The sequence below is a fragment of the Rutidosis leptorrhynchoides genome, chromosome 11 (assembly GCF_046630445.1).
Source record: "Rutidosis leptorrhynchoides isolate AG116_Rl617_1_P2 chromosome 11, CSIRO_AGI_Rlap_v1, whole genome shotgun sequence".
Taxonomy (NCBI): domain Eukaryota; kingdom Viridiplantae; phylum Streptophyta; class Magnoliopsida; order Asterales; family Asteraceae; genus Rutidosis; species Rutidosis leptorrhynchoides.
In genome coordinates, this window is record NC_092343.1 from 158,113,632 (window position 1) to 158,133,173 (window position 19,542).

Genomic DNA, 19,542 nt, shown 5'->3' on the forward strand with positions numbered 1-19,542 from the left:
TCCAAAATTTTCTAGACTCCACATTACATACTTTGCTTATCGTATCGAAATCATATAAAGATTAAGTTTAAATTTGGTCGAAAATTTCCGGGTCATCACAGTACCTACCCGTTAAAGAAATTTTGTCCCGAAATTTGATTGGGATAGTCATGGCTGACCAATAGTAAGTTTTTATGACACATACGAGTTGAAACTTAGAGTTTTATCATCATTGAGTAATATGGAAAAAACAATTCATTTAATCGAAGTGTACGATTGAAGCTATCACAAAAGAACGAGATGAGAAAATAAAATCTTGTCATATCTTTGGATGTAGACATGATTGATTTCCGGAGTTCAAGGGATTTAGAGAAAATCTTCGTAATAAGATTTGATTCTTCGAAAATTAAGAAAATTAGAATCTTCTTTGGTTAAATACGATAATCTGTTTTGATTGCTCTATCGGATATTTTACTATACATTCACCCTCTTCATTTCCTTTCAACTCACCCCTCCTATTCTTTCTCCTTCAACTCATATTTTAAAATTTATTCGTCAATATGCTACATCCAGTGCTGATTCTCGATATACTCCTCACTTTCATATCTGTCGTTCTTCTTTTTTTATCTACCTCCGGAAGAATCTATTTACTTATACTATACTCTTGGTTTTATAGTGTTTTTAGTTCTCCCGTACCTTTATATTGCTATATGCATCGATATATACGGTTTATAGTTTCTGGGTTGTTGTTGGGTTTTATATCTTCCCTTATATTTTGATGTTCCTGCTTCTGTCTTCTATTATCATTGTCATCCCCAGTTAATGCTCTCTTTTATTTGTTGCGATTTATATCCCAATTTCTATTTCAGAGTTTTGTCCTTTCGTTTCTTCTTCTTGCAATTGAGCACCACTTATAATGGTCCAGAATTCGCAGGTATAAATTTCGGAATGAACATTGTTAATGTTCTAAGAAGAAAATTGTAATGGCACGATCTTGACTTGTCAAATTACTAGAATACCTCGAAAAAGGCCGAATCATCAAGAAATATTTTCTTGATATTTTAGAGGTTAAAGAGAATACAAGAGTCGTGTAACATGGCACATGATGACGTTATGATCTGTGAATCATCACGTTCCATTTAGAAACTCAACATGAATTACTGTAATATAATCACATTGATCAAGTGTCATTATATTATACTAACTCATGCTTCAGCTCCCAACACTACTTCAAAAATATTCCTATTTTAAACTTGAATGTTTCAGAATTTAGAAACAAAAATAGTTTCTTTTATGATGTAATACAGATAGCGCGAAGAGGTAAATAATTTCAGATGAGAATAGTTATGAATATATCTTCAGAAATATGGAGGATATTTATAATGAAAGATACGATGATATCTTAGAATATCTAAGGTCAGAGGATGATGAAGAATATTGCCCGCAAGGGTTTAGAGTCAGGAGCAAGGTATTCGTTAATGACTTCCGTAGATATTGAATCATTTAGATTCTTTGAAGGCAGGTTCAGCCTTTGTGATTTATCCACAGCCTCCTTCATACTTTGCTCAATCTGTTTTCCAGTTCCAAAACTTCTCTGAGCTTTGCCAATACACTATTCTTTATCATCAAACTTTTTACTGTTAAGGTCATTTATAGTTTTTGCTGCTTCATCAGCATTTCGAGAACTAGTTCGCAGTTCAAGGTGTTTTTCAGAAACTTCACATTCGAAGTATGTAAGTCTTGGAGGTAGACGTTATATGTATATGTAATTGTTGATGTAGACATGTTGCAAGATTTCAAAATACTGATTGCTAATTTCCGATGATTCGTATGGAAATTCTCGTTACAAGCTGCAGATGAGTAATTGATGGGGTTTTGATAAATATAATGATTTTTCGAAATGTTAAAGATCAGTGAAGTTGTTGGTAAGTTCATTGCTAATGTGGTGGAATATGAAAGGTTCCCTAGTAACGATGGTGAAAGGGCAACGTAACTATCGAGATTATAATAAGACTGTTTCGATTGAGAAGTCAAGGTTGACTTGCTGGAGCTGTGACAAAAATGTCTATTTTGAAACAGGATTGAAAAGTTATTTTAGCTACTAAATGTCAAAGGGTCTGACACAGATACGTGTTAAGCTATGACTTTGGTTTCAAGAGTTTTTTTTTCAGGTACATAACTGTGGGTAACATGTGGTTGGATCATCATCTCGATTGTTCATTATTTGAAGTGTCTTCAGGAATTTCGGAGGGTTTGAACACAGGTTGTAATCGTTGATATACATATGATGTTCTAACACAGTTTTGAAGTCAAAGTATAGCTTTGAAAGATATAGTAATCTAAGAGTGATGATACTGGTTATATTTCGAATTAAATTCTGCGATTTCAAAATCAGAATAGGTAATTGGATTTGAATGAGTATGGTTGTTTTGATTTCTATGAAAGAATGTATATTGATATGAAAATAGTGAATATAGGGGATGATTACTGAATCAGATTCGAAGAATTGTAACATATTAATTGTGAATTTATATCTCTCTCGGGTATTACCTACCCGTTAATTTTTTTTTTTCACAATTAATATTTTGTACAAAAGAATTTTATTACAGTCTTTATGAAAATATACATGTGTATATTTTCTTCAGGTGTAACATAGATTTAATGATCTTATATTATATTAAACTCATTTGATTTACGGTTGAAACTAGGATTTAATAATCCCTAAAACTTTAGGAATTACATAACTTTTACGGAGTATTTCTTCAATGTAATTGAAATTATGAATCAATACTTCTATATTTTTTGATACCTGATGTTGGTGTTCGTGAAATTCTTGTGAACTTCCTAAGGTACGAATGATGTTTTCTCGAAAGTTTCGAGTACATTGAAGATGAAAGTGTAAAATCAAACATATATTTGAATAATAACTTGATTTATTATGGAATAGAATTCATTGAATTGAAACAGAGATTGTAATTAACGATGGTTAAGTTGCGGATGAAAGATGTACATCATAGCTTATTAGTAATATGAATTAACCGAGTAGTTAAGATTCACACATAATAGCTTAGTACAGAAAGATTTATTATGGTTTAAAAATTTATATATATAAGATATACATATAAATCTTTTAGTGGAAAATGAGTTAATACTTCATAACTTGTTGATACAATATACGCGTTATTTATTCGTAATGATGTCCACGGTGATTCTTGAACTGGCGGAGCTGGTGATGTTATAGGTACTGCTGATTCTGATGCTGCTGATGGCACTGACAGTGCTGGTGATGCTAACGTTACTGTTGATGCTGTTGGTAAAACAAGTCTAGCTTTCAAATCACTCACCATTCTTGTTAAGGTTTCTATTCTTCCTCCTATCATTTTGGTTCATTCATCTAATTTATGGTTAGGGCTAGAATAGATAATCTCTAAGACTTTAGAGAGTACATAATCGTCGCAAAATGTTTCTCCAATGAAGTTATGAATCAACACTTCATCGTTTATTGTTGTTGGTATTTCTTGGTATCTACAGAGCATATGACATTGGTGCTTGTGGGACAGATTGTAATGTTGAGGTTTATGACGCGGTTTTGGTTGGGGGTGTAATGGTACTGTTGGCGTTGATGATGGTGATACTGGTTATGCTGCTGGTGCTGCTGCTGGTGTTTGTAACCTTTGCACCATATTCTCTAAAGCCACTACCCAAGCAAGAAGCTCGTTGACTTCTTCTATTACACCGGGGTGATTGTCAGTTTGGACGAGCGGATAAATAAAATCTAGAATTTTATTTAGTATATAATCGTGACGAGATACTCTGGAAACGAGAGAGAAAATGGTGTTTCGGACAGGTTCGCCGGTAAGTGCTTCAGGTTCATGACTAAGAGGACAATGTGGTGGATGGAAAATCCTTCTTCTTGTCTCCAATGATTGAGGAGACTACGAACCCATCCCCAATTCATCCAGAATAGATGAAGGCTGATTGGTTGATCCATTCTGGTCACACTGCTTTCGGAGCTTGAATGGGATTCCATTTCGGAATCCGAGGGACTTGAACTAATGACGAATTCCATTTCGTACGATTGAATAAAGGATTTTTTGATATGAAATGAATTTCGATTATCGGATGGTATTCTAATTACATAGAATATCTATATATATAGAACAAAAGATTTCGTAGATTACGGAGGAATTTACGGAGTATGTCAGGCAGAGTTTACAGTAATAGATACGCTATGATATGAATTAGCAGATACGCTAAGATATGAATTTTGTCTATACACTATTCATGCAATCAATGCAGTAAGATGTGTTTAGACTAAGAATGATAAGCATGTAATTACCTAAGAATGATAATCAGATGATTTTCGACTAGAAATGATAAGCAAAACTTTTTGACATGCAGACACGGTCGAAGTCCAGACTCACTAATGCATCCTAACGACTATCAGTTAGACACACTAATGCAGACCTGGTTTGCTAAGACCACCGCTCTGATACCACATGTAAAGACCCGTCCTAATCCATAAGAACGAATACAATAACATATGATTACATTGCGAGGTATTTGACCTCTATATGATACATTTTACAAACATTGCATTCGTTTTTAAAAGACAAACTTTCTTTACATCGACAATTGACAGGCATGCATACCATTTCATAATATCCAACTATAAATGATCTAATTTGTCATTTACTTAATCATAATCTTTACTGAACTCAACGACTCGAATGCAACGTCTTTCGAAATATGCCATGAATGATTCCAAGTAATATCTTTAAAATGAACAAATGCACAGCAGAAAATTTCTTTCATACCTGAGAATAAACATGCTTAAAAGTGTCCACCAAAAGGTTGGAGAGTTCATTAGTTTATCATAATCGATCATTTTCATCATTTTAATAGACCACAAGAATTTCATTTTCATTTCTCATAAATATCGTGCATGCAAAAATCATTCGTATGGATTGAACACCTGGTAACCGACATTAACAAGATGCATATAAGAATATCCTCATCATTCTGGGACATCCATCGGACATGATATAAAAACTCGAAGTACTAAAGCATCCGCTACAACGAATGGGGTTTGCTAGACCCAATAGATCTATCTTTAGGATTCGCGTCAATTAGTAGACTGGTTTACTAATTCTTAGGTTACCAAGCAAAATGGGCATATTCGACTTCGATCATTCAACCATATAATGTAGTTTCAATTACTTGTGTCTATTTCGTAAAACAGTTATAAAACTAGCACATGTATTCTCAGTCCCAAAAATAAATATTGCAAAAGCATTTAAAAAGGGAGCAAATGAAACTCACAATTCAATATTTTGTAGTAAAAATATTCATACGACAATACTGAACAATGCAGGGTTGGCCTGAGATTCACGAACCTATATCAAGTATATATATATATATATATATATATATATATATATATATATATATATATATATATATATATATATATATATATATATATATATATATATTAAAACATATACTTGTAATCGAACAAATATATATATTATTATTAGTGATATAATTTTTATATTATTAATGTATATATATTTTAGTATTATATTTAAAAATCAATAGTTTGTTATATTTAAATATATAAAAGAGAAGTTAATATGTTTGATATATAGTTATATGAAATATTGATATAATTATAGTATATGTAATACGTATATTTTATGTACAAAATATTTATCTGTTAAAAATGGTAGTTTTGATAATAATGATTTACTAATAATAATAATAATAACTTTATTAATAATGAATATACTAATAAAAATAATGATATTGTTAATAATGATACTTATGTTAACAATAATAATAATATACTAATAATTATAAAATGATACTAATACTAATGTTAATGATAATATTAATAGTTTGTGTTATTTTCTTAATAACGATAATAATAATAATCCTAATCATGGTAATAATAATAATACTTATATTAAATACAACGAAACTTCTTAAATTTTAATAATAATAGATTTTAATGATAGTGATAAGGATAACAATAATAATAGTAATAATAATTAATAATACTAATAATAATAATATTAGTAATGATAATACTAATAAGTTTTAAATGATAATACTTGTAATAATAATGATAGTAACATTCATAATATTAATATTAGTGATAACCATAATTAATCATAATAATAATAACATAATTAATAATAATGAAATTGATAATAAAAAGTTTAATAATGAAACTACCTCAAAGAAAAAGGCTTTTAAAAAAAATAATGCCCCAGCCCGGGCTCGAACCCAAGACCTCTCACTTAAACAATTGCCTTCCTAAACCACTCCTTTGTTTTTGTTTTCTAATTAAACTAGCGACCTAAAATCCTTTAACCCGTCATCATCATCATTAATATGGCCCAATAGTATTTTCGAACCATCAGTCATTTCGGCCCAACAGTCTAATATAGAACTCGGCCCAACCAAAACAAGACAGCTCAAATTAAACTGAATTCGTAGGCCTAAATCAAATAACTAAGCCCGTAAGGTTATGTAAGTTTGGATTTCAGTTTCAACAACAAAAGTGGATTAGGGAATCGTGAACCGTAACAATAGATAGGGATCTTTGGCTTCTCGTCAGTCACCATTAGTCTCATCATCGTCATCATCATTCATCACAATCATCACTTCATCATCTTCTTATCTTTATCGATATTATCATATATCAACCCGATCATCATAATATTATCGAGCATTATCTCAGTATTAATGATTTCGTTCATCACCCATCAAAAATTTTCACTGTAAACATCATCTTCATCAATCATTATACGTATCAACTCGTCACTGTAGCAACGTTGCTGTTCATCTGGGTGTCAAGAAAAGAAAATAATAATAATAATAATAGAAACCGAATATTAGCAGCTGCAGTAGTAGTTGCAGGGGCAGCAAACAATAATTAAAAGGGTTCGATGGGTGTATCGATTTGCTAGAAATAGGAAAAGTTAGACATGGCTGCAGTATGTTGTAGCTGTAAATGAAGGCCAAGAACATAAATCAATAGTCGCAATAGAAGTAGTAATCCATGGTGGTTGTAGAGGTTTTAAAAAAGAAAGTGGTGGTTTTAATAAGACCTATATAGGAGAGAGGAAGAGAGAAAGTCGATGGTGTCACTGTATTGAGGGTGGTGATGACGATGGTAGGGTGGTTTCTATTGGTGGTTTGAAACAGCAAAAGTCATGATGTTTGTTTGGTTATGGTGGAAGTGGTTTTATTAACTAAAGGTGGCGGTGGATCATGATCATAACTGAACGAAAACAGTGGTGATTGATTTCAGGATGGTGGAGATTGTTGATCAAGATGAAGGTGTGGAGTGAAAGTGGTATGTAAGTTTGAAGATGATCTAGGAGGTGATGATATTGGCGGTTTGGTGATGTCAAGGTGGTGGTCGATGGTCAGGTGGAGGTTTTAAAGAGGTGACCAAAGCAAGATAGGAGAAGAAGTTATCTAGTTTTGTGGTTATGTGTGATATGGTATTCGATGATGAGGTGGTACGTTCTTAGGATGGAACCGAAACATAAATCGGTAATAAGAAGGTGGTTTGCTAAAAACAATTAAGAAGAGGATTAGGAACCAATAAAGTGGGTATGTGTGGTCTTTACGTTTAGAAAGAAAATAACATAAGTAAGTAAGTGGGTTGTGGATATGATCAAGCATATTGGGAGTATATGTTTATAATTATATTTGCAACATGTGGAAGAAAAGATAACTAATAATTCACTAGCTTCCATCACCCGTGATATTTAATTTGGATCTAACCTGCCGACAGTTTTAATTAGAAATAGTCTTTCATGCTCCGTTGTTAATCAGTGGCGGATATCAGTCTTCAGAACAATTCCATATTTTACAATTAAATTCCTTTATTTATTTTGGTCCTTAAGGTATAAAATTCGAGCATTAACTATTAAATAAAAATTACATTAATTATTCACTCCCAACCCCAAGTAATATATGAAAAGTTTTAAAATTCAACAAATAGTTCATAAACACATTTTTTATAATCTTATAATTTGTAAAACTCATTTTCGGCTAACCGTTTATTTTAAAATCACATAAGTTTCTTTTAACTTGCTTAATATCAATCAGATCATTAAACAAGTATTACAATCATTTAATATTTTTTTAATATACTTTATTTATATAAATAGATATATTTTAAATAATAATTATTATAATATCTTATTTTTATTAACTTTTAATAACAACAACATATAATACTTCAAATTATATTTCGAATTATTATTTATATATACATACACACATATCTATTTACAATTAATTGTTCGTGAATCGTCGAGAACAGTCGAAGGTCAATTGAATATATGAACATCGTTCCAAAATTTTTTAGACTCCACATTACATACTTTGCTTATCGTATCGAAATCATATAAATATTAAGTTTAAATTTGGTCGGAAATTTTCGGGTCGTCACACGTGGCATCAACATAAATGGGGTATTGAATGAGATACCATCAGACATCAAAACCGAAGCCTTCAGACACTTCAAAGCATTGTTCGAGGCAAGAGATACACCGATGCCAAGTTTAGAGGATCTTGATTATCCGTCAATTACAGGAAGTGAAGTCGTAAATTTAGAGGCTCCATTCACAGAAGAAGAAATCCTTGAAGCCATTAGTGAATGTGGTAGTGATAAGGTGCCGGGTCCTGACGGCTTCAACATCAGGTTTTATAAAATATTCTGAGAGGTAATCAAAGTTGAACTTGTGGAAGCAATTTGTTGGTTTTGGGAAAAGGGTGAATTCTCCAGGGGTTGTAATGCTTCCTTCGTGACTCTCATCCCAAAGAAATCAGACCCTCTGGTTTTTAGAGACTTTAGACCTATAAGTTTGATCAGTAGCTATTACAAGATTGTGGCTAAGGTTCTAGCAAATCATCTCTGTAAGGTCATTCCATCACTTGTCAGTATTGAGCAGAGTGCCTTTCTAAAAGGCAGATATATTATTGATGGCGCTCCGATTGCGAACGAAACAGTTGAATTTCTAAAAGCTAAGTATATCAAAAGTTTTGTTTTCAAAGTGGTTTTCGAAAAAGCTTTCGATAGCTTAAACTGGGATTTTCTACTTGAGGTAATGAAGTGCATGGGATTCGGAAGCAGGTGGATAAAATGGATTAATGCATGCATAAACTCAGCAACTGTTTCGGTTTTAATAAATGGGTCGCCGACAAAGGAATTCAATATCGAGAGGGGCATAAGACAAGGCGATCCGTTATCGCCTTTTCTTTTCATTTTAGCAGCTGAAGGTCTTAATATTATGGTGAAAGCATCATTAGGAAAAGGCATGTATAGGGGGTCGAAGTGGGGGATGAAAAGGTAATCATATCACATCTTCAATACACGGACGACACCATATTTTTCGGGGAATGGAATCGAGGTAATATTTTCAATCTTATTGTAACAATCCAAACCAATAACCAACCGATTTCGCGAAACAAATTTTTTTTAAACAGAATAGTGTGCCACACGCACCACCTCAGGGTGCGCGGTGCGCACAGTCCATTTTCAGTTCTGTCCGGTTTTGTCCATTTTCAAATAAAGATCTCCCACTTCTCGACATATTTAGACGAAACGCTTTTTACCACATGTTCATATATGTAAAACTAACATGAATCAATCATAAAACAAGTTTTACAAAACGGGGCCCACATCGGCCGTTTTACGAGTTTCGTACAAATCATGAGTTTCGACCACATTAGTTTAATTTCCAAACGACACTATGAGCATGGTGTTAGGGGGTTAAACTACCCAAATCTAGGTCAAACTCCAAAAGCTATAACATCCAAAAGCGTCCCCTAACAAACAAGCGAGATCTCTAATCCATACGGATGCCCTTACCCTTGTCTCTGTCGGAGCCTAAAAAAAAGATAAACAACGAGAGGGTAAGCAAAGCTTAGTAAATGCAATAATTATACCCATATATATATTATATACCTACTTGCAATCACTTACACATATACCGCATACACGCTAGCAATACAATTAGCATACCATCTCAAGTACAAAGCTAATAATCTCCAACAAACTGCTACTAGCGTAATCAATAACATATAATCGACATAATATCATATGCTACAAAACAATACACAACCATGGTTAACCATTCTCGTGTCATGGTGCTACCGGCTCTTTGGTTTACACCATACGCATCGGTTATGATGCTATCGGCTCTTTGGTTCACATCACAACCTGAGTCATACTCGCGTTAAAGTGCTACCGGCTCTTTGGTTCACACTCTAACAACTCGTGCCGTAGTGCTACTAGCTCTTTGGTTCACACTACAACACACGTACTATGACGCTACCTACTCTTTGGTTCACATCATAGCACGCTCGCACATACTATGGCACTACTGGCTCTTTGGTTCATACTATAGCATACAAATAAATACATTACATACATATGCATATAATCATTCCACTCACCTTAACACTTCGGTGAATGTTTTATACTTTCGCAAGCTTCAAGGTAAAGTACCTAATACAATAAGTACTCAATCAACATACAAACTAGTTGGATTAAATACCAACAATTCACTTATGTGCATTTAATGATTTAAATGCATTAATGCCCCATTATCGCCAAAACCATACCATTAAGGTCAAGACCATCATAAACCACTTAAAGCTAGTGATTAAGATCCCACAACACTAACTAGTACACAATAAGGGTATTTCATACCCATATTTCCCAACTAGGTCAATCATTAACATTTTGACCATTTTAAAACCAACACACCCATTTGCTTAATAACTAGGTGTGTTAGTAATTAACTAACCAATTAAGACACACACAAACACATTTATCATTCAAAACCCTAGGTTAGTCAACTTTGAGTCTTTATGACTCAATTTTACCCAAGAACACCCAAAATCACTAAATATGAGTTTTATGTTCATCACTAACTCAAACCCTAACCCTTAAACAAATTAAAATAAGGAAATCAAGATTAGAGCATACCACCACAGTCACAACGTAGCTAATGATTAGATGAATAACTCTAACGCACGCGCGTTGACCCGAAATCAACTTCTTCCTCTTGGATTTGAGCTTTCTCACTCAAGAACTCTTCTCTCTCTAGAATTTAAGTGTATAGGATAAGGTTGTTGAAAATGGAGTGAATGACACCCCAAGATCTGACCTACTGGCCTTAAACTCGTCTACAAGTGAAATTACCAAAAAGCCCTTCAAAATATCTGATTAAAAGAACAGAATCCGGCTACAGTGAAGAGTGCGCCACGCGTACCCCTATGTGTGCGCTGAGTGCACCAAGCTCAGATCACTCTCTGACCTCTGTTTAAACACACAAGGTCACCCACACTCTATGTACTCTATATACGTCTCTGTTTTATAAATATTAGGGTCTTACAACTCTCCCCCACTTAAATCGGAGCGCGTCCTCGCGATCCATGCCGCATGACAAGAGGGAAGGTAAACCAATACGAACTCTTCGGGCTCCCAAGTAAACTCGAAACCTTTACTACAACGCCATTGAACTTTATAAGTTCCCATCTCTTTATTCCTCAACCGTTTGCCCTTCTCATCGAGTATAGCAATCGGCTCCTCAACATACTCTAACTTGTTGTTTAGCTCGATCTCGTCCAACGGCATCCATGAAGAATCATCCGCAAGACACTTACGGAGATGGGAAACATGAAATGTATTATGGATCCCCGCAAGTTCTTCGGGTAATTCCAAACGATATGCAACTTCACCAACACGAGCTAAAATTTTAAAAGGACCAATAAACCGAGGAGCTAACTTCCCCGTTTTCGAAACCGAATAATACCCTTCCATGGTGAAACCTTAAGCATCACCATGTCACCTTCTTGAAACTCAATCGGTCGTCTTCGTTTGTCGGCGTACGCCTTTTGTCTATCTTGAGCCTTTTTCAAATGAGCCCGTATCATATCTATTTTGCTATTCGTCTCTAAAACCAAATCGGTACTCCCGATTTCTCTTTGGCCCACTTCACCCCAACAAATCGGGGTTCGACATCTACGCCCATAGAGCATTTCATAAGATGGCATCCCTGTAGTGACCCGAACTTTTCCATGTTTATATATATTAAATGAAATTGTTATTTACATGATTAAGTGTTTATAACATGTTAAGCAATCAAACTTGTTAAGACTTGATTAATTGAAACATGTTTTATATAGACAATTGACCACCCAAGTTGACCGGTGATTCACGAAAGTTAAAACTTGTAAAAACTATATGATGTCATATATATGGATATATATATAATTAACATGGTATTATGATAAGTAAACATATCATTAAGTATATTAACAATGAACTACATATGTAAAAACAAGACTACTAACTTAATGATTTCGAAACGCGACATATATGTAACGATTATCGTTGTAACGACATTTAATGTATATATATCATATTAAGATATATTAATACATCATGATATCATGATAATGTAATAATTTAACATCTCATTTGATATAATAAACAATGGGTTAACAACATTTAACAAGATCGTTAACCTAAAGGTTTCAAAACAACACTTACATGTAACGACTAACGATGATTTAACGACTCAGTTAAAATGTATATGCATGTAGTGTTTTAATATGTATTCATACACTTTTGAAAGACTTCAATACACTTATCAAAATACTTCTACTTAACAAAAATTCTTATAATTACATCCTCGTTCAGTTTCATCAACAATTCTACTCGTATGGACCCGTATTCGTACTCGTACAATACACAGCTTTTGGATGTATGTACTATTGGTATATACACTCCAATGATCAGCTCTTAGCAGCTCATGTGAGTCACCTAACACAAGTGGGAACCATCATTTGGCAACTAGCATGAAATATCTCATAAAATTACAAAAATATTAGTAATCATTCATGACTTATTTACAAGTAAACAAAATTACACATCCTTTATATCTAATCCATATACCAACGACCAAAAATACCTACAAACACTTTCATTCTTCAATTTTCTTCATCTAATTGATCTCTCTCAAGTTCTATCTTCAAGTTCTAAGTGTTCTTCATAAATTCTATAAGTTCTAGTTTCATAAAATCAAGAATACTTCCAAGTTTGCTAGCTTACTTCCAATCTTGTAAAGTGATCATCCAACCTCAAGAAATCTTTCTTATTTACAGTAAGATAAATTTCTAATACAAGGTAATACTCATATTCAAACTTTGATTCAATTTCTATAGCTATAACAATCTTTTTTCGAGTGGAAATCTTACTTGAACTTGTTTTCGTGTCATGATTCTGCTTCAAGAACTTTCAAGCCATCCAAGGATCCTTTGAAGCTAGATATATTTTTCTCATTTCCAGTAGGTTTACCTACTAAAATTAAGGTAGTAATGATGTTCATAACATCATTCGATTCATACATATAAAACTATCTCATTCGAAGATTTAAACTTATAATCACTAGAACATAGTTTAGTTAATTCTAAACTTGTTCACAAATAAAGTTAATCCTTCTAACTTGACTTTTAAAATCAACTAAACACATTTTCTATATCTATATGATATGCTAACTTAATGATTTAAAACCCGGAAACATGAAAAACACCTTAAAACCGGACATACGCCGTCGTAGTAACACCGCGGGCTGTTTTGGGTTTGATAATTAAAAACTATGATAAACTTTGATTTAAAAGTAGTTCTTCTGGAAAAATGATTTTTCTTATAAACATGAAACTATATCCAAAAATCATGGTTAAACTCAAAGTGGAAGTATGTTTTTCAAAATGGTCATCAAGACGTCGTTCTTTCGACTGAAATGACTACCTCTTACAAAAAATGGCTTGTAACTTATATTTCCGACTATAAACCTATACTTTTTCTGTTTAGAGTCATAAAATAGAGTTCAATATGAAACCATAGCAATTTGATTCACTCAAAACGGATTTGCAACGAAGAAGTTATGGGTAAAAGAAGATTGGATATTTTTTGATTGTTGTAGCTACGGGAAATATTGTAACATTTCTATACAAATCATATCCTAGCTAACTTATATTGTATTATACATGTATTCTAATATATTATGTAATCTTGGGATACCATAGACACGTATGCAAATGTTTTGACATATCATATCGACCCATGTATATATATTATTTGGAACAACCATAGACACTCTATATGCAGTAATGTTGGAGTTAGCTATACAGGGTTGAGGTTGATTCCAAAAATATATATGCTTTGAGTTGTGATCTAGCCTGAGACGTATATATACTGAGTCGTGGATTGATCCAAGATAATATATATATATATATATATATATATATATATATATATATATATATATATATATATATATATATATATATATATATATATATATATATATATATATATATATATATATATATTGGACCAATCCATGGATAAGCACTAAATGGGGCACAAACTGGATAAGTAAAATTTCAAATTTTTTTTTTTTAAAAAAAACCATCCTTTTATATGCAAATAGAAGAAAACGAAAAAATTTTAAAAAGTTTTTGAACAAAATTGTTCGAAAATCGATGATGAATGGTAAACATCGATAATGAATGGTAAAAATTGATTATGAATGGTAAAATTAACCATTCATCTGGTTAATTTATCATTCATTTTTGTTCGCGATGAATGATAAAATTAATCAATGCTAAAAAAAAGCAGATGAATGGTTAATTTAACCATTCATCTGGTTTTTTTTAGCATTGATTAATTTTATCATTAATCGTAAACAAGATGAATGATAAATTAACCCGATGAATGGTTAATTTTACCATTCATAATCGATTTTTGAAAGGTTTTGAACTTTTTGTTTATGAAAAAAATTGATTAGAGGTGCATTTTAATGCAGATTTATGAACGTAAAAAAAATTCAAAAAAAAAATTTTATTTTGCTTATCCGGTTTGTACTCCTTTTAAGCCTATCCATGGATCGTGCCCCTATATATATATATATATATATATATATATATATATATATATATATATATATATATATATATATATATATATATATATATATATATCGATTTATTTCTGTACATCTAACTATGGACAACTAGTTGTAGGTTATTAACGAGGACAGCTGACTTAATAAGCTTAAAACATTAAAACGTATTAAAAAATGTTGTAAATATATTTTGAACATATTTTGATATATATGTACATATTTATTATAGGTTCGTGAATCGACCAGTGGCTAAGTCTTACTTCCCGACGAAGTAAAAATCTGTGAAAGTGAGTTATAGTCCCACTTTTAAAATCTAATATTTTGGGATGAGAATACATGCAACTTTATAAATGTTTTATGAAATAGACACAAGTAAATGAAACTACATTATATGGGTGAATGATCGAAGCCGAATATGCCCTTTTTTAGCTTGGTAGCCTAAGAATTTGGGAACAGACCCCCAAATTGACGCGAATCCTAAAGATAGATCTATCGGGCCCAACAAGCCCCATTCTGGAATTTGGAATGCTTTAGTACTTTGAAATTATCATGTCCGATGGGTGTCCCGGAATGATGGGGATATTCTATATGCATCTTGTTAATGTCGGTTACCAGGTGTTCACCATATGAATGATTTTTATCTCTATGTATGAGATGTATTGAAATATGAAATCTTGTGGTCTGTTATTATGATTTGATAATATATATGTTAAACCTATAACTCACCAACATTTTTGTTGACGTTTTAAGCATTTTTATTCTTAGGTGATTATTAAAAGCTTCCGCTGTTGCATACTAAAATAAGGACAAGATTTGGAGTCCATGCTTGTATGATATTGTGTAAAAACTGCATTCAAGAAACTTATTTTTGATGTAATATATTCTTATTGTAAACCATTATGTAATGGTCGTGTGTAAACAGTATATTTTAGATTATCATTATTTGATAATCTACGTAATGCTTTTTAAACCTTTATCGATAAAATAAAGGTTATGCTTGTTTTAAAAATGAATGCAGTCTTTGAAAAACGTCTCATATAGAGGTCAAAACCTCGCGACGAAATCAATTAATATGGAACGTTTATAATCAATATGAACGGGACTTTTCAGTTGGTATCCGAGCATTGGTCTTAGAGAACCAGAAATTTGCATTAGTGTGTCTTATCGAGTTTGTTAGGATACATTAGTGAGTCTGGACTTCGACCGTGTTTTCTTCAAAAACGATTGATTAACACTTTTGTTGGAAACTATATATTATTAACATGTAAATATTAAGTGATATATTAACCTCTTAATGTGTTTGATATTGTATGATAGATGTCTACCACTAGTACAAATCCCATCGATTCAGATAATAATGAAGAGTCGAATATATTTTGGGAAGATTCACAAATTCCCGAAGAAGAACCGGAAGAGGAGGAATCGGAAGAGGAGGAACCGGAAGAAGAAGAACCGGAAGAGGAGGAACCGGAAGAGGAGGAACCGAAAGAAGAAGAGGTTCCGGAGGAAGAAATATCGATACCTACAGTAATTCGATTAAATAAAAGAAAATCTTCAACCAACGGACCAAAGTTAATAATGGTCAATGGTGTTTCCGCCTTGGAAGCAAAATATTGAGAAGATTACCAATTTTCTGATGAATAGGATCCCGATGAGGATTCCGATGATATTATAGAAATTACCTCAAGCTAATTTAATAAAGTGAAAGAAAATAATAAGGGAAAAGGTATAAAAATAGAGAAATCCGATTCCAACCCCGATGAACTTTATATATATCGGCAACATCCGTATTTCCTAAAATGTAACAATGACCGGGAACCTCTAAACCACCAGGTTTTTCTAAACCATTGTGGAAAACGACGGCTCGTATTAGAGGAATACCATATATTCCTAGAAAATTATGAAAACGAACCAAGTTCGAAGAAGAAGAAACCAGTGATTCAGATTAGAGGGTTGTAATCATGTTGTGTATTATATGTATTGTAGTGTGCTTGTACTTTTATGTTCTATGTAAAAATTGCTTGTATTGTTTGTTAATTATCTTTTACGAATCTAATCCTTGTCTATTTTACAGTATAAAAACAAAATGGACGTTAATGGTAGATAACCAAATATTTTAGAAGACCTACCAGAGGATATGTTTGAGGAAATCTTGTCTAGAGTCGGTCAGAATTCATCAGCACATTTAGTTACGGCGAAATTAACTTGTCAAACATTTGAAAGACTTTCCAGAAATGCCTTAGTTTATAAAAGGCTTTCCTTTGATAAGTGGGGTATATCACATTGGGGAGACCTGAGTTACGCCGTGTTTTCTTTAAAGCGTTAAATGCGGGGAACCCAAATGCAATTTTACGCTACGGGTTAAGAACCTATTTTGACTCAACATATCCTAACATAGGATTTCATGAGTTAGAAAGAGCTTCTAACATGCAACATAAAGAAGCATGTTATGTTTACGGGTTAGTGATGTTCGCTTCTTACCAAAGTGAGAAAAAGAACATCGGATTAAAACTTTTAAATAAAACCTTCCCACAAGTGACGGATTCCGTAGTTGGGGTGAGAAACAAGGTTTTTAGATTATTACGGGGCTGTTGGACATTACGAAACCCTCGTCCTTTTGACGACATTACAACATGCTGCCTAGCCAATGGTCATAACGGTTATTTTCCACAAGACCAAGGATGGGAAATCGTCTTAATAAAACCAGAATGCATGACTTGTTTCTGGACTTATGAACTAAGTGTCTTTATTTCCTTTGCTGAACAACTTGCGTATTAACTAGGTTTATCTTCAAAAACTGTCCTGTATCAAAGTGTACTATATTTCATGTTATATGTAATATAGCGAAGTTGTAAGTTTAAAGAATATTTGTATGTGATATATTATTAAAATCAGTTTTTCATATGGAATTGTAGTAGTTGAATTGTATATTAGCTACTAAGTATGAACTTAACGGGTAGGTAGTACCCGAATTTAAACTTATAAAACGCTAATATGAAGAAAAAACTTTTATAAATAAGTTCATATAATGCTACGAGATACTATTGACTACTCTTAAATTCTATATGATTAACTCAATTCTTTTGGCTATTTTTTGAAGGAAATGGCACCGGCGACTCGTCAGAATTTGAACATGAGCGAGGAAGACTTTCGTGTTTTCCTTGCAGCAAACATAGCCGCAGTACAGGCTGCGATTCAAAATAACAATAACTCTGGATCTAGCAGTAGACCTAATTCCACAAGAAATCGTGTAGGATGTACCTACAAAGAATTCACTGCCTGCAAACCTTTGGAATTTGATGGAACCGAAGGACCAATTGGATTGAAACGGTGGACCGAGAAAGTCGAATCGGTGTTTCCCATAAGTAAGTGTACTGAAGAGGATAAAGTTAAGTACGCTATGCATACCTTCACAGGTACTGCGTTAACGTGGTGGAACACCTATCTTGAACAGGTAGGACAAAATGCTGCTTACGCACTACCGTGTTCGGCATTCAAGCAATTGATGAACGAGCAGTACTGTCCTAGAAACGAAGTCAATAAGCTAAAGGCAGGACTTAGAGAGTTACGAACACAAGGGTTCGATGTTACCACGTATGAACGATGATTCACAGAGTTGTGCCTATTGTGTCCGGGAGCGTTCGAAGATGAAGAAGAGAAGATCGACACATTTGTAAAAGGGTTACCAGTAAGGATTCAAGAAGATGTGAGTTCACACGAGCCCGCTTCCATACCAAAGGCAAGTAGAATGGCTCATAAACTCATAAATCATATTGAGGGAAGAATTAAAGAGCAGACGACCGAAGAAGCCAACACGAAACAACTCAAGAGAAAGTGGGAAGAAACCAGTGACAAGGGTCACCAATACAACAACAATAACAACAACAACAACAATTACAACCACAACAGCAACAACAATCGCATCAATAACCGCAATCCTAACAATAACTACAACAAACGTCTCAACAACAATAACAACTACATCAACCGTTCCAACAACAATAACAATCCCAACAACAACCTCAATGACAACAACGGCAACAAAAACCAAAAATGTCAAAGGTGTGAAGAGTACCACCAGAATGGGTTCTGCACGACATTTTGCACCAAGTGTAAAAGAACTGGCCATGGTGCGAAAAAGTGTGAGGTCTACGTGTTGGGATTTAACAAGTTCATAATATACTTAAAACCATTTTAGAATTAAGATAGCGGAAGCATGTAAATTACCATTTTGAAACTTGTTAATCTTTAACCAATTAAAGTCAAATCCCAATTAGGATCAAGTTGTGGAATATACTTACAAACTACAAGTAACAAAGGAGATTATACCTATTCCAAGCTTGTAGTAATTGATGAAGATGATGATGATGAATGGAGCTCCAAAAGTATGAAACCTCAAGTAGTTATACCCCAAACTTATGCACCAACACCTAGCTTTTGGTTAGGATTTATCTAACACTTGAAATGAGCTTCCAAAATAAACTCAAGAACCCTCCAATGCTCACTAAACCCCACGGCCAATAGCAGCTATGGAGAGCAAAATTTTTAGTTTTTT